General features: G+C 40.3%; 1 protein-coding gene across 1 annotated transcript in view; it reads left to right on the top strand.

The window, feature by feature from the left end:
• Positions 1–9,396: 9,396 nt before the first annotated feature.
• WDFY3 (WD repeat and FYVE domain containing 3) overlaps positions 9,397–18,487 on the top strand; it is a 306,558-nt gene continuing 297,467 nt past the window's right edge. Inside the window, exon 1 of the mRNA XM_015471703.3 lies at positions 9,397–9,487. The gene's annotated coding sequence lies outside the window, so the exon portion shown is untranslated. The remainder of the gene's footprint in view (positions 9,488–18,487) is intronic.

The following is an 18,487-nucleotide window of genomic DNA, read 5'->3' as shown; positions in this document are numbered from 1 at the left end:
GAGGCTTGATCGCTCAGAGCTTTTGTGTAATAAAGTTTTATTAAAGTATAAAGGAGATAGAGAAAGCTTCTGACATAGGCATCAGAAGGGGGCAGAAAGAGTACCCGCTTGCTAGTGTTAACAATGAGGTTATATAATCCAAAGAATGTCTGGAGGTTGTAAAGACCTCATCAGACCTACTCCCATAATTTACATTTTAAGATAACACTGTCCTCAGGCAAGATACTTCCTTGTAAAGACCAGGTCTACTCCCATAATTAACATTTTAAGATAACAGGTTTAATCCAAAGACTGTCTTTAGGCAGGATACATTATTGTTATATAATCCTAAGGAATGTGGAGAAAGAAAAAAGTTTGTCCTTTCTTCCTCCTTGAGAATTCCAGACCCTTCTCTCCTTGGGGACCCCTAGACTCCCTATCAACCTGCCTAGGAAATGACTCTCTCAGTATCCAACAATTTATACAGAGTGAAGTAAGTCAGAAAGACAAAAACAAATATTGTATATATGGAATATAGAAAAATGGTGCTGACGGACCTATTTGCAGGGCAAGACTAAAGATGCACACATGGAGAATGAACTTGTGGACAGATCAGGGGAAGGAGAGGGTAGGACAAATTGAGAGAGTAGCATGGAAACATATACATTTCCATTTGTAAAATATCTAGCTAATGGGAAGTTACTTTATAGCACAGGGAGCTTAATCTGGTACTTTGTGACAACCTAGACGGGTGGGATGGAGGCTCAAGAGGGAGAGGACATATGTATACTTATGGCTGATACCCATTGTTGTATGGCAGAAAGTAGCACAACATTGTAAAGCAATTACCCTCCAATTAAAAATAAATTTTAAAAACTATCTAACAAGTAATTGGATATGAGGCTAAAAGTATGGGGTATGGCCTAGGTTGGGGAAATCAAGTTATGTAATCAGTGTATAGAATAGAATTCATAAGAAAGACGGAAAGGACAAGTGGAATGACAGTGTCACTTTGGGAAGCAATAACTATAAAGATCAAGCAGAAGAAATAGATGTGGTAAAGGAGAGAAAGAATGAGGAGACAATTTGAGAGGAATCCAGGAGAAGCAGTCTCATATAAACTAAAGAAGATAGTGTCAGGAAGACAAAGTATCAGTGTTTCTAAAATAAGGGTAGAGAAGCTCTCACTGAAAATGGAAATCATCTGATGTTGCATTGGGAGATCACTGGTGATTTGGGTGAGAGAAGTTTCAACAGAGTGTTAGAGTAACAGGCAATTGAATGACCACTAGGGATTTGAGTAGAGAAACTGACTTAGCACTCACACAGAATATAAATAGGACACTCCTTTGAAAAATTTTGGGGGGAAATAAGGAGGAGCTTGGGAGATTCCATGCTCCCTTCTTCTGAATAATGAAGAGACCTAGAACTAAAGGACTAAGGATTGTGTGTGAATGTGTGTGTTCAATCTTATTTTATAAGTAGATGGATATGCAAGATGAAATTGCATGGAATTTAAAATCAAAGTCAATCAACATAACTGTTTAAATAGTGTTAAGATCCATGCATTAATACATACCTCTTTAATGTCATGATATGTGATTAGTCTTGGTCCTCCAGACTAATACAAACAAAACCAGTGGGACATACATATATATATGAATACATATATATGAAATACATATATATATGTATATATATATGACGAGATTCAGCATAGGGGACTGATTCATACTTTTGTGGAGGCTGAGAAGCCCCAAGAGCTGAAGTTAGTAAGCTGGAGACCCAGGATAGTCAATTGTATAAGTTCCAGTCCAAAGAAAGAGAAGGATACTGTCCCAGCTTGAAGGTTGTCACACAGAGGGCAAATTCTCCCTTACTCAGCCTTTTTATTCTGTTAAGGCCTTCTACAGACTTGGTGAGGTTCACCTATATTGGTGAGGGCATCTGCTTTACTAGGTCTACCAATTCAAATGTTAGTCTCATTCAGAAATACCCTGGCAGGGTACCCCATGGTCCAGTCAAGCCGACACATAAAATTAGCCATCAATATGTCATTAAATTAAATTTGATTTATTTAGAGAAACATTGATGTGTTATTGCATTGATTGATGTCATGTAGCCTCAACTGATTTTATATAACCTCAATTTGAATTTAGAATGATTTAATTTCTTGACAAAGCCAGAAAATAGAATTTGATTTGTTAGTGATTGATTCTATCTGAAAACCCAAGGTAATGAGAAAATTTAAAAATAAAACAAAGAAACTGTTGGTTGTGTTTTGGTTGATTTGTTTGTTATTGTGTCCTGCTGAAAATGTTAGTCACTGAATTGTGTCCAGCTCTGCAACCCCATGGACTGTAGCCTGCCAGGATCCTCTGCCCATGGAATTCTTCAGGCAAGAATACTGGAGTAGGTAGCCGTTCCCTTCTCCAGGGAATTTTCCCAACCCAGGGATTGAACCTGTGTCTCCTGTACTGCAGGCAGATTCTTTACCTCCTGAGCCACTAGGGAAGCCCGTGTCCTACTACTCTCATCCTATTGGCTGGAAATGTCAAAAGTTCAGTAAAAAGGAACTTGATTTTGAAAGGCATAGAATGAGAGCAGAAATGTCAGGAGATAAGGAAGAATAAAAGAGGAAGCACAGAACATTTCAGTGATGGAGAATATCTAGAAAAAATTAGGTCCATATTCAACTTTGCAGTTCCTTCCCCAGTAAAATATTGTCTTGTAGACAGCGCACTCCCAAATTAGCAAGCATTCTGATTAAGATAATTAAAGAAAACAAATATAGTTTCTAGTCTTATTGTGACATATAGGAAAGAAGCAGGGAAAATAATAAACTAAATTAGTGTTTCAATAAGAGAAAATAATGTGCCTTTGGAATCAATAATCCAGCTTATTTTATTCATCCTTTTTTTTGTATACCTTTTAATTATGGTAGTCCTTAATTGCATGAGTCAAAACTTTCTATATGAATTTCAAAGTTTTTATAATGAAAAATTATGTTTTTTTATTGACAAAACTGGAACAATAAAGAGCCAAAACAGACACGATCATTGTTCTCATTGAATTGACAGACATGTCATTTAATAACATATAAAACTATAAAACTGCATCTGTGATGAGTGCTATGAAGGAAGGCGAGTGGTTCTAAGGAAGTTTTTAAGGCTGTTGATTGCGTGACTTAGGTAGTGAAGAATAGAGGGACCAGGAACAGACTGTTCAAAGGCCCTGTGGCAGAGGGAACATGCCAAGACAGAGGAATTGAAACCAGGTCAGGGTGACAGCAGCAGAGAGAGTGCAAGAAATCATGGTGGGAGCTGAAGATGTTAGAAGGGTGGAGGGGTGGGTGGTCAGCCAACCATGCCAGGTCCTGAAAGGCACTGAAAACTTTAAGCAGGAACCATGGATTGAAAGGGATTCAAGTGAATGTAAGCAGATTAGATTAAACATTATTACAGTTGTGATAGTGAGCAATGTCAGAGAAAATGAAAGAAGATGAATTTTTAAGAGATGCTTAGGGAGTAAAATTGCCAATACCAAGCAGTAGACGATGTAGGGAGTGAGAGGCACTGAAGTGTTACGGCTTCTCCCTTTTGAGGTTTCTGAGTAGAGCAATAGGACAAAAACACTGCCCAAGGAGAAAATTTTAAAATAAAGTTCTTGTGCAAGTCAGGGGATTATTTATCACAACTGAGCACAAGAACAAATGCTTATTGGGAACCTCCCTGGTTGTGGTCCAGTGGCTAAGACTCCGAGCTCCCAATGCGGGTGACCTGGGCTCAAGCCCTGGTCAGGGAACTAGACACCACATGTTGCTTTTAAGAGTTCTCAAGCCGCAACTATGGACAGAGGAACCTGGTGGGCTATGGTCCATGGGGTTGCAAAAGAGTTGGATAAGACTCGACAATTAAACAACACAAGCCACAACTAAAAGACCCACAAGGAATATAGAAGATCCTACCTGCTGCAGCTAAGACCTGGCACAGCCAAATAAATAAATAAAAGTAAATATTTTTTTAAAAGAACAAATGCTTATTATATTTTAATGTATATGAATTTTGATCATGATATGTGCCCAATTAGAGAAGAATGAGGTACTTCTGTACCATCTGTTCTGTATATGCTCTGTTATCATTCTTAAGACATTATAATTTTTGGTGTACATTGTCTCCTTCACTGGACCATGAATTCCATGAGGGCATCCACTAGGTCTTATTTATATTTCTTGCAGTCAATCAAGTTTCTGGCCTAGCAGCTCCTCATATATTTGCAAAGTGAAATACTTAGGTCAAGAATCCAACTTTAAAATTTTCTATTTTTCCAATTATTTTTAGTGTGATTGTACATTTAGAAACAAAAATCTTTATATAAAGTTTATCAAATTCAAAGTTCCAGGTTAATAACATCATGTACTCATTCACATGTTATTCATAAAATTAAATGTGGTTTTAGCCAAATGGCCACATTACTGGCAGGATCAGATTTAACTGTTGGCTGGCTTTCGAATAATATTAATAGCAACCACAAGCTAGTATAGAATATAATCTGAAATTTCTGTATAGGAGGCTGATTACTTTTATATCACTAGCACAGTGATTTACAGTATGATTAAAAATATGTGGAATAAATTAATATTGATTTCTTGAATTTCTTTTTCTTCTTAGAGATGTGTCAAAGACCAGGTACTTTTTACATTCTGGTCAGCAGATGGCACTGTTTTACTTTATTTAACTAATAGAGGGTTGTTACTAAGAGTCAGACTTATAACTTAGACAACCTATTAAATTATACAGTACTTTTGAGAGTTAATTTTATACTTTTTGATCAATATAGAATGGGGCTGGTCCAGATAAAAAATAATTCACATACTTTTTGTTTTAAAGTCAACCTGAACTTTCTTGAATCCTACTTTTTTTTTTAAATGTTCTCATTTTTTATAAACAGGAAGAGTCAGTATATTCTACTTTGTCCCTTAGCTTTATTTTTGAGAAAGATCAATATTGAACAGTACTTCTGGAAATAAATTTAAATTATTTTTAAACTAAGGTGATATGGTTAAACATTTCATTGGGCTTCCGTTTCCTATCTGTAAGATTACGCCTTTCAGTTCTGAAGTTTTTAAACTTGAGAGTGAATCAGATCTTGGTTTTATTCAGGGTACCACCAAATATACACTATGTGACATGTAATAAGCCATTTGAATTTTTTGCCAAATTTTTTTAAAGAATAAAATAAATCTAGTCCACAGACTACTATATTTAACCTGTATTAACCTTGTCAAGGTACTGTATATTCCTTATATAAAGAAATATAAGGAACTGAAAATTAAGAGAGCTTTCAAACTAAGTAGAAATACAATTAACAATGAAGTGCTCAAATATCCTATTGCTATTATAATTATGATCATTATAATGAGCAACAGCAAAATTGTTACTATTGAATTTCCTCATGTGGTCATGTGACTCTTCAAAATTTAAAGCTTTACCTTGTATTACTTATTACTTGTATAACCTGAGTAAAATTACAAAAACAATGCACCAAGCTACAACCTGACCACCCCACTAAAAAAACCACGCAAAACAAAGGATGCTAGTACCTCTTTTGAATGTATGTATAAGAACAGAAAAAGTCTCTAATTAGAACTTTCTAAAAGCATTTCTCCCCAATTAGAGTGCAGTAATGACTCTAAATGGCACTGTCTGGAGGACAGCTCATCAGTTAATTATAAGGAGTTCTCTAAATTGAGGAGTGAAGAATGATACCAAATTTCAATCAGTGTAGATAAATATGGCTTGTCATTATTCACTTGATAGTTTAGACAGTCCATCTAAACAGGAAGAGGTGGAGCAGAAATATTGTCTTTTCTAAAAGAACAGAAATTATGAGAATAAAACTGAACATTTGCCCAAGACCATATTCTTGTCTAGGGTATGTTTTGTATAGTCATTCAATTCCCCTGATCCCAAGAGACTCTCATTTGCTTGCCCAGTTTATTTTCCATCTGGCTCTGTCAAGCAAGGGAAAACAATATGGCATTTCTATTGTTGTATCTAATAGCCTGGGAAAATGGACACATATTTTAAAAATAGTAGTTACTAATTTGAAAACATGCTGACTAAAGCTTCAATTCCTTTGCATTTTTGTGTTCCAGCATAATTTAGCCTTCTAGATTTCTAGTAATAAACATCTTAAAATTCTATAATTTACTTTATCTCTGGGATAATTCTACCTGTTCAAGTTTCTTATTTAGTGTTAAATTCAAGTGTAAAGAAAATACTTGTTTAAATAACAAATTGTCAAGACCCATTATTTAGTCTAACAATTTTCCAAAATTCTACTATTTTTCATTTTCTTCTTCTTACTTTTGCATCAGCCAAAGTTACTCTTTGGTTATTCATGTTCATAGAATTCTCAATCATGTAAAAAACAAATATGGGTCTTATTTGTCACAGATATCCTCTTGATTACGATTCTCCACAATCACTTTATTCATGAATAGTAAGTTGGGGACCAGACTCTGCTTAGAAATAGCCATTCGTGCTTGCTGTATTCCCAGAGGACTTTGCTGCACATGCCTCGATCTCCTTCCATCTGGCCTCTGCACAAAGGGTTTACCCGACTTTAATACAATTCTTTGTTTTATAGAAGACCTTGAGTTTATCTGAGAGTGAATACATGTGCAACAATAGCCATGTTGCAGGAGAACCTGATCTGACCTTTTTTTTTATTACCGAACCCTAAGATGACAGAGAAACTATACTTAGCCAGCAACAAAGACTAAAGAAGGTAAGGGCTGTAATGATGAGGGATTTGAAACAGAGCTGCAAAAAAGTAAATGTGATTTTTCCTGGGCACTATCCCCTTAATTCAGAGCTTATGTTTATATGGCTTCAGTAACAGTGGAGAAAACTTGCTACATTTTTATCACTTTTTTCAAGATTGTATCTTTCTGTATTTATTTTCTATCACTGAAGAACCTTTGTGAGACTTTGTTTGTAATTCATTAACAAGGGCTGTATTTGCATACTATCCATGCACATCATTGCAGTGTATTTTCTTCAACAGAAAAATGCTTATAATTAAAGTGTAAATGAATGTAATTTATCAGTGTGAATAAAATCTGATAAGTTTCCTGAAACCTTCTATGTAACTGAAAATCCTTTTAAAATGCACGCAGGCCTCATGTTTAAGACAACTGTCTTTCTTACTCAATGCTCATGTTATCCATTTTACTGTCTAAAAACAGTCACTCATAAGGAAATAATCAAGAATTTTGTAGTAATTTTGTCTAGTAATAGACTGGAGAAACACAAAATCTAAATAAACACCTAAAGACCAAAAAAGAAAACACAAACATACACATATTGCCTTACACAATGTAGGTGCTTTGTTTTCAATAATTTATTCTAAACTGTATTATAGGAAGATGTCTCAAAGACTTGACTTGGGTTTAAAAGTTTTACATGCTGATACAGGTTGTTGATTTCAAATAGAATTACTAGTATTGAAAGATGGCAACTGAAATCTGAAATCTAACAAGGTACCGGTTACTCTGTAAAGATCAAGGAAGAAGATTAGAATTCCACCTCCCAAAGCATACCAATATTTTTTATTAAAATACATTTTTAAGTTTGTTTTGGCACCTTCTTTTCAAACAGTTTGAAGCGCATTTTATAATAACTTTACATTTGAATTTTAAAAATTACTTTGAATTATAAAACTATATTTAAAAACATTTTCCCCTGTAATTGGCCTATTGAAGGGAATAACCTTTGAATACATTTCATCGTCTTATTCTGAAAGGGCAAGGTGCTTTTTTGGGGGGGATAGGCACTGTGACCCCACCCCCACCCCCAAATGCTCACATTTAACATCCCTTGTATTTGTCAACAGTGCTGAATCTTAAAGTAATCTGTGAGTGAATCCTTACAAATGGGTCCAATTTGCCAAATGCCAAGTGACTAAACAGAAGCAAACAGCAAGTCCAGCTTGCTTCATCTTTAGTAGAGGACATTCACAAGCTTCTGTAGATTGCAGTGTTAGGAAAAACAAGTTTGTCATTAGAACGATGAGGTGACCACTTCCCCCCTCTAACCCTGTCCACTCAGAATTGCTGACTCAGTTGGTCTCCACTGCCAGTAAAGTATGCCCCACACGGTCCACTGGGTTGATTAGCAACCAAACACAGAGGGGCAAACTGATAATCGCTTAGCAGTTCTAAGGTTTACCAAAACGTGCTAATTGGGTCTAAACACTGTTTGTTAGGACTGCAAAGGTATCCATGATGCCCTTTAGAGGAAGGGGAAAAATAACCCTACAATCTTAAGGCGACCAGTTCAAGGTCACTGAAGGAAGGCAACTGAGATCGGGGTCTTGAATGCCTCTGTCCTCTACGGGGTCGAAGCCCAAACACCACAGCATCCAGGAGTGTCAAAGCTGCGTAGTAAAACAGCTTAGCGTGGGCAGTCCTTTTGTACTCCAGCGGGAGTAAAATTAACGCAGCCTGCCGTCCGTCTGACAGCATCCAGCAAATGGGTGTAGGGTTAAGGAGAGCAGCGCACAGCTGTCCTTTCTCAGCTGAGTCTTTTTGAGAAATTGGGACCGAGGTGGGAGGTGGTGGGTGGGGGGAGCGCACCGCGGGCGAGGGGCAAAGGGGCTGCGAGAGAGAAACGGGAGTCGCTGGCTGAGGGCAGGACGTGGGGAAGGAAGGAAGCCGGGGTGTGTGCCTCTGGAAAGGGAAGGCTGTGGGGAGAGGGACCAGAGTGAAAAAGAGGGGGGAGGGCAAAGTCAGGCTGAGAGAGTCGAGCGCCCGCTGCCAGCAAAAGGGGGAGACGAAGCCAGCTGGTCAGAGTGAGGAGGGGGAAAGCGGGAAGCCGAGGGAAGGGAAGGAAGTCAGGAAAGAGGAAGGAAAGGCAGGAGGGTTCAGAGGAAGGAGCCGCTGCAATTTCTGCGGCCGGCTCAGTAGGAGGAGCAGGAGGGGAAAGAGGAGGATCCAGAGTCAGTCAGTCAGTCAGGCAGCAGCGGGAGGTGGAGAAAGGAGGAGGATTAAAGATGGCCACCAACCGCTGCGGGGAACGGCAACAGCCCCTCACTTCCCGGGATGGTCCCTGCGGGGCGGCCCGGCCTTGATGGAGAGGAGAAGACCGAGAAGCGCCGAAGCTGAGGCGGCGGCGGCGGCGGCGGCGGGGACCCAGCGAGGAGGAGGAGAACGACGCGGGGGAGCAGGGAGCGGGGCCGGAGAAGGAAGAGGAGGCGGTGGCGGCGGCGTCGCTGCCCCGGCCGCCTAGCGCCGCTCGCTGCACGGCCCCGGCCGACCGGCTCCCGCACCCCGTGGCCGCAGCCTCGATCGCGGCCCGCAGCCCCATCTCCCCCCCGCACCGCGGGGCTCCCGGGCCCCGCCGTGGACGCCGCGCCTGCCGCCCCCTCCCCGTCGCCAGCGCGCCCCCCGGCCCGCCACGGTCCCCGCTCCCGGCCGGGCCAGCCCGCGCCCACCCGCCCTCCGGTGAGTGCCCCCCGACCCCCCCGCCCCGCTCGCCGCGGCCGCTTTGTTCGTGCGGGGCGGAGGCGCTGCCCACTCGCGGCCCTGCGCACGCTGCCCCTGGGGGCGGGGAGGGGGGACAGGCCCCAGCCCAGCTGCCATCCTCCCCCGGGATCGCGCTGCCCGGGGCCGCCGCCGCCGCCGCTGCGGGGCTGGCGGCCTGGCCTGTGTCCTCCACCGCGGCCTGGAGAGGGCGCCGTCGCGGTCCGGTCGGCGTCGGGGTCAAGGGCTGCGGGCTGTGGGGAGCGATGCTGGGGGTGTTTCGGGGGTGAGGGAGGCGAGGGCTGGACGTTAACGCGTTTAAGCAGTGGGGGCGTAACCTGGCGGTCCAGGGATCCGGGACCGATCGGGGGCCCCTCCGCCAGACCCCGCGGGGTCTCGGCTCCCGGAGCCCCCCCCCCCCCACCCCGCCTCCCTCCGCCCCGGGCACTGCCGGGCGAGGCCTCCATCCCTCGGGCGCTGTCTCCGCGGCTGCGGGCTTCTCCTGGCTTATTTTCGAGCCCTGATCTCTCCCCCCCCCCCCCCCCCAAACCCCACGCCCTGTGCTGGAAACCTTCGTTTGTGCAAGCAACCGGAGATGCTCTCGCGGAGCGTGTTTGCCCTTTTTTTTTTCCTCTTGAACGGGGGATGCGGTGCCACAGCAAACATTCACGGTTACGGTGGGCTTTAAATAGCAGTTTTGACCTTCTCGACCAAAAGCCATTTGGCAGACCTGGTCAGTGTTTGATCCTCAGGGGCAGCGTTTCATTGATTTTTTTTTGGATTGAATTCCGAGATCCACGCTATTAGGTTTTCCTTTTTCTGAAATAATCTGATAAAACCGATTGAAAAGATGTTTACTATATATGTGAACCCTTGCCTCTACTTCCAGTGCCTTAAAAATGGTTGTTTCCTGTGGGAAAATGGTGCTACTGCATACGAAAAACTATTTTTTGTTCCGTGATGGGCATGAGTTGGTTAGTGCCAAGTGGTTTCTGTTGTCTGAAAACCAAACAATTAAAAAAAGAAAAAAAAAACCTTTTGCTTTGAGATAGCAGCAGATTTCCAGGTTGAAATTACTTGATAGCAGATTTGAAACAGTTTCCACCATCAGACGGTGTGACAAACAACATAAAACAGGACCAAAAATATGTTGATTAAAAAAAAAAAGCTCGATGTGCTAGTAGTGCATAGGTCAAGAAAAATATAAATCTCATTTGAAAATAAAACTTTAACGTGAACATGGGACTCTAAGCATAGGAATTAGTTTGATTTCTATAAAAGATATTTTAAAATACATACTGTATTAGATTGATTTGGGAACCCTTCCTACGGTATTTGAACATCAGTGGTGCATGTTAATGCTTGGAACCTTTCATTCTTATGCTGGTAGGTTTCTACTACCAGTGTCTTTATATAGAGTTGATATTGATTCATGTAAAAAATGTTATGCTTCTAATTTAAAATTTCTGTAAAAAGGAGATATGAATTACAAACATGATGTTCTGGTCTTACTTGCAAAATCTTTTTTCTTTTTTTTTAAGAGTTAATGACAGCGTACTATTTCAGTATTATTTGGGTTCTCTCCTTTGACGATTCTTAAATTCCACTACTCAGCGTTGCAATTTTAAGAGTTTACATCAGGCATTTTCAATTTCATGCATGTGCTTTAGAAAGTCCTTGAATCCTTGGAAATCATATGCAGAATGTAGCATATATTTGCATTTTTTCCTGGGTAAAGAGTCCAGAGTCAACACATTTTCAAAAAGATCTGGCTCTGCAAAAAATTATAAGCCACTAGATATATAATTAAAGAATAAATCTGTATTTGGAAAATTAAAAATCTTAGGATTAGATTTGATAATTTGTTATCTTTCCCTTCCAGTTATGTCTAAGAAATGCTTGTTATTGAGGATTTAGCTCACAGAAGTCATTTTTCATGCATTCTTACTGAAGCCTTAGGAAAATGTGAATCCCATTTTACAGATGTGGAAGTAGATACTATGAAAGATGCTTGTTCAAAGTGACAGCCAACTGGTGGGCCAACAGTTGAGCCCAGATTGTCTAACACCAGAGCCAGCACTCCTAATAATAAGGTTGTACTCCTCTCTAAGTCAATGATAGCATTTGCTTCATGTTAAAATTAGTAATTGATGCTTGACTACCATAGAAAAGTGGATCGATCTGCTGTTATCATAACACAAAATACTATGGAGTTTTAGAGCCTCTGACTCTGAGTAGGAAGAGACCTTAGTGATACTAACCTCTCTTAATAGTACTAGTCTGAAATGACACTCAAAGTAGGGCCATTTCTACTGTGTCTTTGACAGGATTATCCAGACTCTGTTTTTAATACTTCCTGTGACCACAGGTTCATGTTTTCAAAAATGTTTTAAAATATTTTTTCTGTTTATGTGAGTTAAAATCTGCCTTCTTGATATTTCAACAGATTAGTTTCCAGTTCTTCCTTTGTATCATTTGTCATCCATTAAAGGATTAATAGATAAATAACTCCTATTCCTACATTTTTTTTTGTAGTCAGGTTTTTGAGATTAATTTATATGTGGTAAAAAGTCTTGGCAGACATATACAGTTGGCTCATCACCACCACAATCAACATATGAAACATTTCTATCACTCCAAACAGCTCTCTCCTGCCCCTATGTAGTGAATCCTTTCCTCTACCTCTGCTGCTGCTAAGTCGCTTCAGTCATGCCCGACTCTGTGCAACCCCGTAGATGGCAGCCCACCAGGCTCCGCCGTCCCTTCGATTCTCCAGGCAAGAACACTGGAGTGGGTTGCCATTGCCTTCTCCGCCCTCTACCTCTAGCCCCTGCTAACTGTTAATCTAATTAATATCCCTGTTATCTTGTCTTTGTAGACAAGAAATTTATGTCTATATAACATAAATGAAATCATACAGTATGTATCTTGATGTCTTTCATTTATCGTAATACTTTGGATATTCATTAAGTTGTTTCTTGTGTCAGTAGTTTCATCAATGGTATGCTGATAAACTTGTAACAACCTGTCCTCCAAAGAAAAAAGTCCCAGATTGGTAGCATCTGCTAATTATTGCAGTGTAAACATGCTCATCATGGCCCACATTGAGCTACCTAAATCAGCTTGCAAAACTGAAAATTTAACAGTAGGCTGTCATAAGCTGTACCAGTCAGCCCCAGCACAGCACTAAATTTGTTCTTTTGTGTTGTTGAGTACCTCTCCATTACAATGAGGTACCACAGTTTGTTCATTCATTCATGAGTTAGACATTTAAGTTGTTCCCAGTTTTGGACAGTTATGAATAAAGCTGCTATAAACCATTATGAACAGGTCTATGGACAGGAGAAATGTTTTCAGTTTTCTTGAGATGCACCTAGGAATGGGATTACTGGGTCCTATGAAAGTGTATATTTTATCAATATTAGTTACTTCATATTGAACTGCCAAACTTTTCCAAAATGACTATACTGTTTTGAATTCCTATCTGCATCAGTGTAAGAGAATTTCAGTTATTCCTGTACCCTTGTTGGCATTTAATATTGTCAGTTATTGAAATTTTAGCTGTTTTATGTGTAATGGTCTCCTTTAATGGTTTTGACTTTTTAATTCTTACTTTCAGCAGCATTTGAACCAATGTAGAAAGTTTGTGACAGATATTGCTAAATACTTTTTGGCTTGGTCATCAGTCACTATCTCAATATGAAGGCGGTAGCACTTTAAGGCTGTTTCTTTGAGCTTCTTATTCTACTGTTGGCTTTCATGTATTAAAATTCCTTTTATAGGGACTTTTCCTTGTAAAAGTCCAGTGGCTGGGAGTCTATGCTCCCAATAACAAGGGCCCTGGTTAGGAAGCTGGTTCCCACGTGCCACAACTAAGACCCAGTGCAGCCATATAAGTAAATAAATAAGTTTTTTTTTAATAAATATTTTTTTGAAGCTTTTATAATGAAACCATCACTGGAGAATTCTAATACTTAGCCCTTAACATTTTTAAAAATGTGGCTTTAAAAAAACTAGGTGAAGTTTTGTTTCTTTAAGGAAAATTTAGGGTTAAAAAAAAATCCTCAAAATAATTATAAAGCATTTCTTCACTTTTTAGCTGGACTTAAAGGGAAAATAATAGACTGAAATAATTTAAACATGTGGTCTTTGACATCATCCCAGGTGTTGTAAGGGGCATGAACCCATGAATAATTGTAGCATGACTTCAGTCTTTAGAAAGCTGACTTTCATGTAACGTTATGACATGCGTTACCCTTCCTTAAGGTGACTTTTGAGCAGAGACTTGATGCATTTAAGGGAGTGAGAGTTTTAGAGCTGGGGGAAGAGCAGGTACCGAGGCTCTGAAGCAGGAGGGTGTTGAGTGTTGGGAGAACAGTCGGGTTGGCTGGAGGGAGATGAGAGCTGAGGTCAGGGTGGTGGAGGCCCAGAGACCACGTAGGCCAGGACTCTTAAGGACTTTGACTTCTGCTCTCAGTGAGTTAGAGCCTGAAGTGTGTCCTGTGCGTGAACAGAGAAGTGTTGTCTCCTGCTTGAAGTTCCTATAGTGTGCCACCCTCTCCTGCCTGCAAGCTGGTCCTTGTCCGGGAATAGTGCTTGGTCGTCCTTCCCCTGTGGGTCCCCTTGGCAGCCTTTATCATACCTCCACTTAAAAGCTGCTTTATTTGTCTTTATCTCCTCCCCCTAGATGGAGATCCTAGATTTTTCTTTTAAACCTCTGAATTCCTGTTTCATTAGATGAATGCCTGCTGAATTATGGAATTGCTGAAAATGGGGTTAATCATTGACAACTGGATAGGAGATACCCAACAGTATTGCTCATGTGGACGTGGATTCTGTTTTGCTGACCCTGTGCATTTGGTGCTGGGGCAGTGAGCTGTGCATAATAGGTGCTCAGTAAATACTTGGTGCATGCTTGAGTGCACATCCGGGTGGTAGCGTCTCCTGGCTTTTTCCTCTCTTCCCCTAAGCCCATGGGCAGACTTCCTCCAAATCCCTTAGCATGTTTCCCTATGGGCTTATCCTTCCTCTGATTGCATGCTCAAGAAGTGCCAAATGCATAGGAAATTCACTCATTCATTCATTATAAACAAATGTAATAATAAAGAAATGTAGATTATTTCTCTCCAAGCTAAATAGATAGGGTTCCCTGCACAGTGTTTTGGTTCATTCTTCTGTAGAATGAAAACATTCACACTTCTGTTTTCCTTTCTTTAGAGAGAATTTTTGAGATTACTTTATTACTGGGCCCCTAGATCTTTAATAAGCAAGACACTGATTATTTAATAAACAAGACACAAAGTCTAGAATATCACTTCTATAAACAACTGAAGCAGGAGCCTTGCAGAGTGTGAAAAGTCTAGAACCAGAAATAAAGTCAATGATATTTTGTAGGGTGTTTCATTTGGTTGAACAGGCAGTTATGATTGCTATATTTACCTGACTGTATGGATGTAGAGCTTTGGGATTTTGTACTGAGTTTGTAGAAATGTCAGGCCCCAGAACAGAGACCCTCAACTCTGACACATCTACATTAAGCTTTTTTGTTTGTTTTGGCTGAGTCTGGTCTTAGCATCTTAAACATGCAATTATTAATGGTATCGGTAACTCCACCTATCTCCGGATTCCTTGTTCTGTCTGATACTCCTGCGTGTCTTTGAACCTGCAGGAGAGGGACATTAAGAGATGATAGGTATTGTATCTGAAGAAGCTGCAAGACTTGAGGCAGAATATTTAAAGTAATGTCTTTTAGTGATATGAGTCATTTTTCTTCCTTTTTTTGTTAAGCCAAAAAATTATTGTGTACTTGGGCTTCCCTTGTGGCTTAGCTGATGAAGAATCCGCCTGCAATGCAGGAGACCTGGGTTTGATCCCTGGTTTGGGAAGAACCCCTGGAGAAGGGAAAGGCTCCCCACTTCAGTATTCTGGCCTGGACAATTCCATGGACTGTGTAGTCCATGGGGTCACAAAGAGTTGGACACGGCTGAGGAACTTTCACCTCACTTCACTTCATAGATTTTTGTGTGTGTAATAGATCATAAATATTGGATTATTGACGGTCACAGTGATAATATGTGATAATATGCCCTGTAGTTTTTTTTTAATATATGAAATACTTTGTGCATCTTAGCCCAGTTAATGGGGATGCTGTTTGTATTTTGATCAACTACACTGTGATTTCAGTGAGTGCTAAAATTTGGTTTGGGTTTTTTTTTATTGCTGTTTTAATGGTTATTTGTGAGTTGGGCCTTGGTTTTACTTCTCTAGTGGAATAATATTAATGTTAAATTTGTGCGTTGGTTTTCTTAAATTAAAAGAAAATTATTAACAAATTTGTTTCTTTCCCATAAATTTTCTTTATTAAAAAAATTTGTTGTCACCTGCATCTATTCGTGTGTAGTATATTCGAGTATGACTTGCTGTGCTTAGTTGCTCAGTCGTGTCCGACTCTTTGTGACCCCATGGGCTGTAGCCTGCCAGGCTCTTCTATCCATGCGATTTCCCAGGCAAAAATGCTGGAGTGGGTTGCCATTTCCTTCCCCAGAGAGTATGACTTGGTACAGTGTTAATGAAATTAGTTATTTTAAGTTTAATATACATTGTTCTATGATCAGATGCTGTTGTAGCTGAGCAAACTTGATACTAATACTCTGGCAAACCTTTTTATCATTATGCCAACTCAATAGCAGGTACTCCTAAGTATCTGCTATTGAAAACGGAATCCCTCCTCAGTAAAGTGAAGAGACCTATGCAGTGCTGTATTTACACGTCTTGATAAGACTTCAAGTCTAGATTAGTAACTTTGAGTCAACTAGACACATGTGAAGCCACAATGGATTTAAAGCACTACTGTACTGATGTTGGAGTTTAGAAGGCCAGTGAATGAGGACTTTTTTTTTTAATAAACTAATCATGGTGGTTTGATTCTTTTGTGTCGCCAAATCCCTTTAAAGTATTTGTTGTTACTACTTATAAAAGATAAGTGCCTATTTACAATGGTACTTCAGAGGCCCCCAAATTAAGAGATTTGAATTCCTATTCTGCCTTTGCCTTTTTAAAAAATAATGTGTATTTATTTATTTGGCTGCATCAGGTCTTAGTAGTGGTATGTGGGCTCTTCAGTGATCTGATGCGGGGTCTTTTCTTCCTGCCTCTTGGCCTAGTTGCCCCAAGGCATATGGGATCTTAGATCCCTGACCAGGGATTGAACCCTTGTCTCCTGCACTGGAAGGCGGATTCCTAACCACTGGGCCATCAGGAAACTGTTGTGCTGTTTGGTTCTTCATCTGTTGGCAGCCCTCATTACTGCAGGTCCCTTAGATAATAGTGATCATTGAGTTCTGACGCTTCTTTAACTTTCCTTGTTTCTTAAACCCTTGGTACCAGTGTTGTGAGAATCATCATGTTACATTCTGATTTTTGACATGTGTAATAGGTATATCCTCAGCACTTGATGAATCTGCCAGGCCCAGCTTCCTCTTCCTGTATAATGTTTCTTCCTAGCTATGTCCCTCTGTTCTCTGGCCAGTGTGGTCTTCAAGGAGGCCAATTAATCAATGGCACCCCACTCCAGTACTCTTGCCTGGAAAATCCCATGGACGGAGGAGCCTGGTAGGCCACAGTCCATGGGGTCACAGAGTCAGACACGACTGAGCGATTTCACTTTGACTTTTCATTTTCCTGCATTGGAGAAGGAAATGGCAGCCCACTCCAGTGTTCTTGCCTGGAGAATCCTAGGGATGGGGGAGCCTCGTGGGCTGCCGTTTATGGGGTCGCACAGAGTCAGACATGACTGAAGCGACTTAGCAGCAGCAGCAGCCTAAGAAAAATAGGAATCTGATACACAGTCATTATCTGATGTTAGAAAGTCATGCCAAAATTATTTTGTATCTTTTTTTCCTTCCTGGTGTGGAGGGTGGCAACTAATTTATTTGCACAGAATCTTTTAGTTTTATTGCCTTGCTCTAGGTAATGCATCCATACACATAGATTTTGCTTTATAAATCATATAATTTAGGAAGTGATTAAGTATTGTCTATAGGACTCAATCGGAGAAGGCAATGGCACCCCACTCCAGTACTCCTGCCTGGAAAATCCCAAGGACGGAGGACCCTGGTGGGCTGCAGTCCATGGGGTCACTAAGAGTCGGACACGACGGAGCGACTTCACTTTCACTTTTCCCTTTCATGCATTGGAGAAGGAAATGGCAACCCACTCCAGTGTTCTTGCCTGGAGAATCCCAGGGACAGGGGAGCCTGGTGGGCCACCGTCTCTGGGGTCGCAGAGTCGGACGTGACTAAAGTGACTTAGCAGTAGCATAGGACTCAATACTTTAAAAGAATCTTACAGGTATCTTCTCAAAATATCCAAATTTCTTAGTACATTTTGAGTGTTTGAGTTTGGATGTGCAACTTACTGTTTTAATTTCCCTAACATTTATTCAATTTGAATTACCTTACTGGTATACATATATATATATATATATATATATATTTTTTTTTTTTTTAAAGAAATAAACTCAGGAAGTTGGGGAAATAGTAGAGTCCCACATACTCTTCACCTGTCACTCTTGACCAGTGGTAATATCTTATGTGACTAAAGTACAGTACTTATTTGAATTTTATTACTAAAATCACAGTGATTTTGCTAGTCTTAAAATGTTGACAAATATAAGAATGTTGATATTGTCGTATTCACTCCTCAGGGAGTGAAGAGGTTAGGTTCTGGGCTTTGTTTCCATAGGCAGCAGAATCCTGGGAATTTCTTCCTTGAATTTTCTATAAAAAGGACGACAGGTAACTAGGCAAATGGCTGATTATTTTCAACCCAGTAGGTCGTTCACACCCTGGATCTAGTCAGGTAAGATCAATCACATGTCATTCTTCTTAATTCCTTTTGGCTGGGCCTTTTTTTTTTTTTTTTAAAGGATTTGTCAGTTTTTATTTAACTTATTCTCCATAGAAAGTAATAGGTCATCATGTG

Source organism: Bos taurus, chromosome 6, assembly GCF_002263795.3.
Source record: "Bos taurus isolate L1 Dominette 01449 registration number 42190680 breed Hereford chromosome 6, ARS-UCD2.0, whole genome shotgun sequence".
Classification (NCBI taxonomy): domain Eukaryota; kingdom Metazoa; phylum Chordata; class Mammalia; order Artiodactyla; family Bovidae; genus Bos; species Bos taurus.
This window is presented reverse-complemented; position numbering and strand designations above follow the sequence as displayed.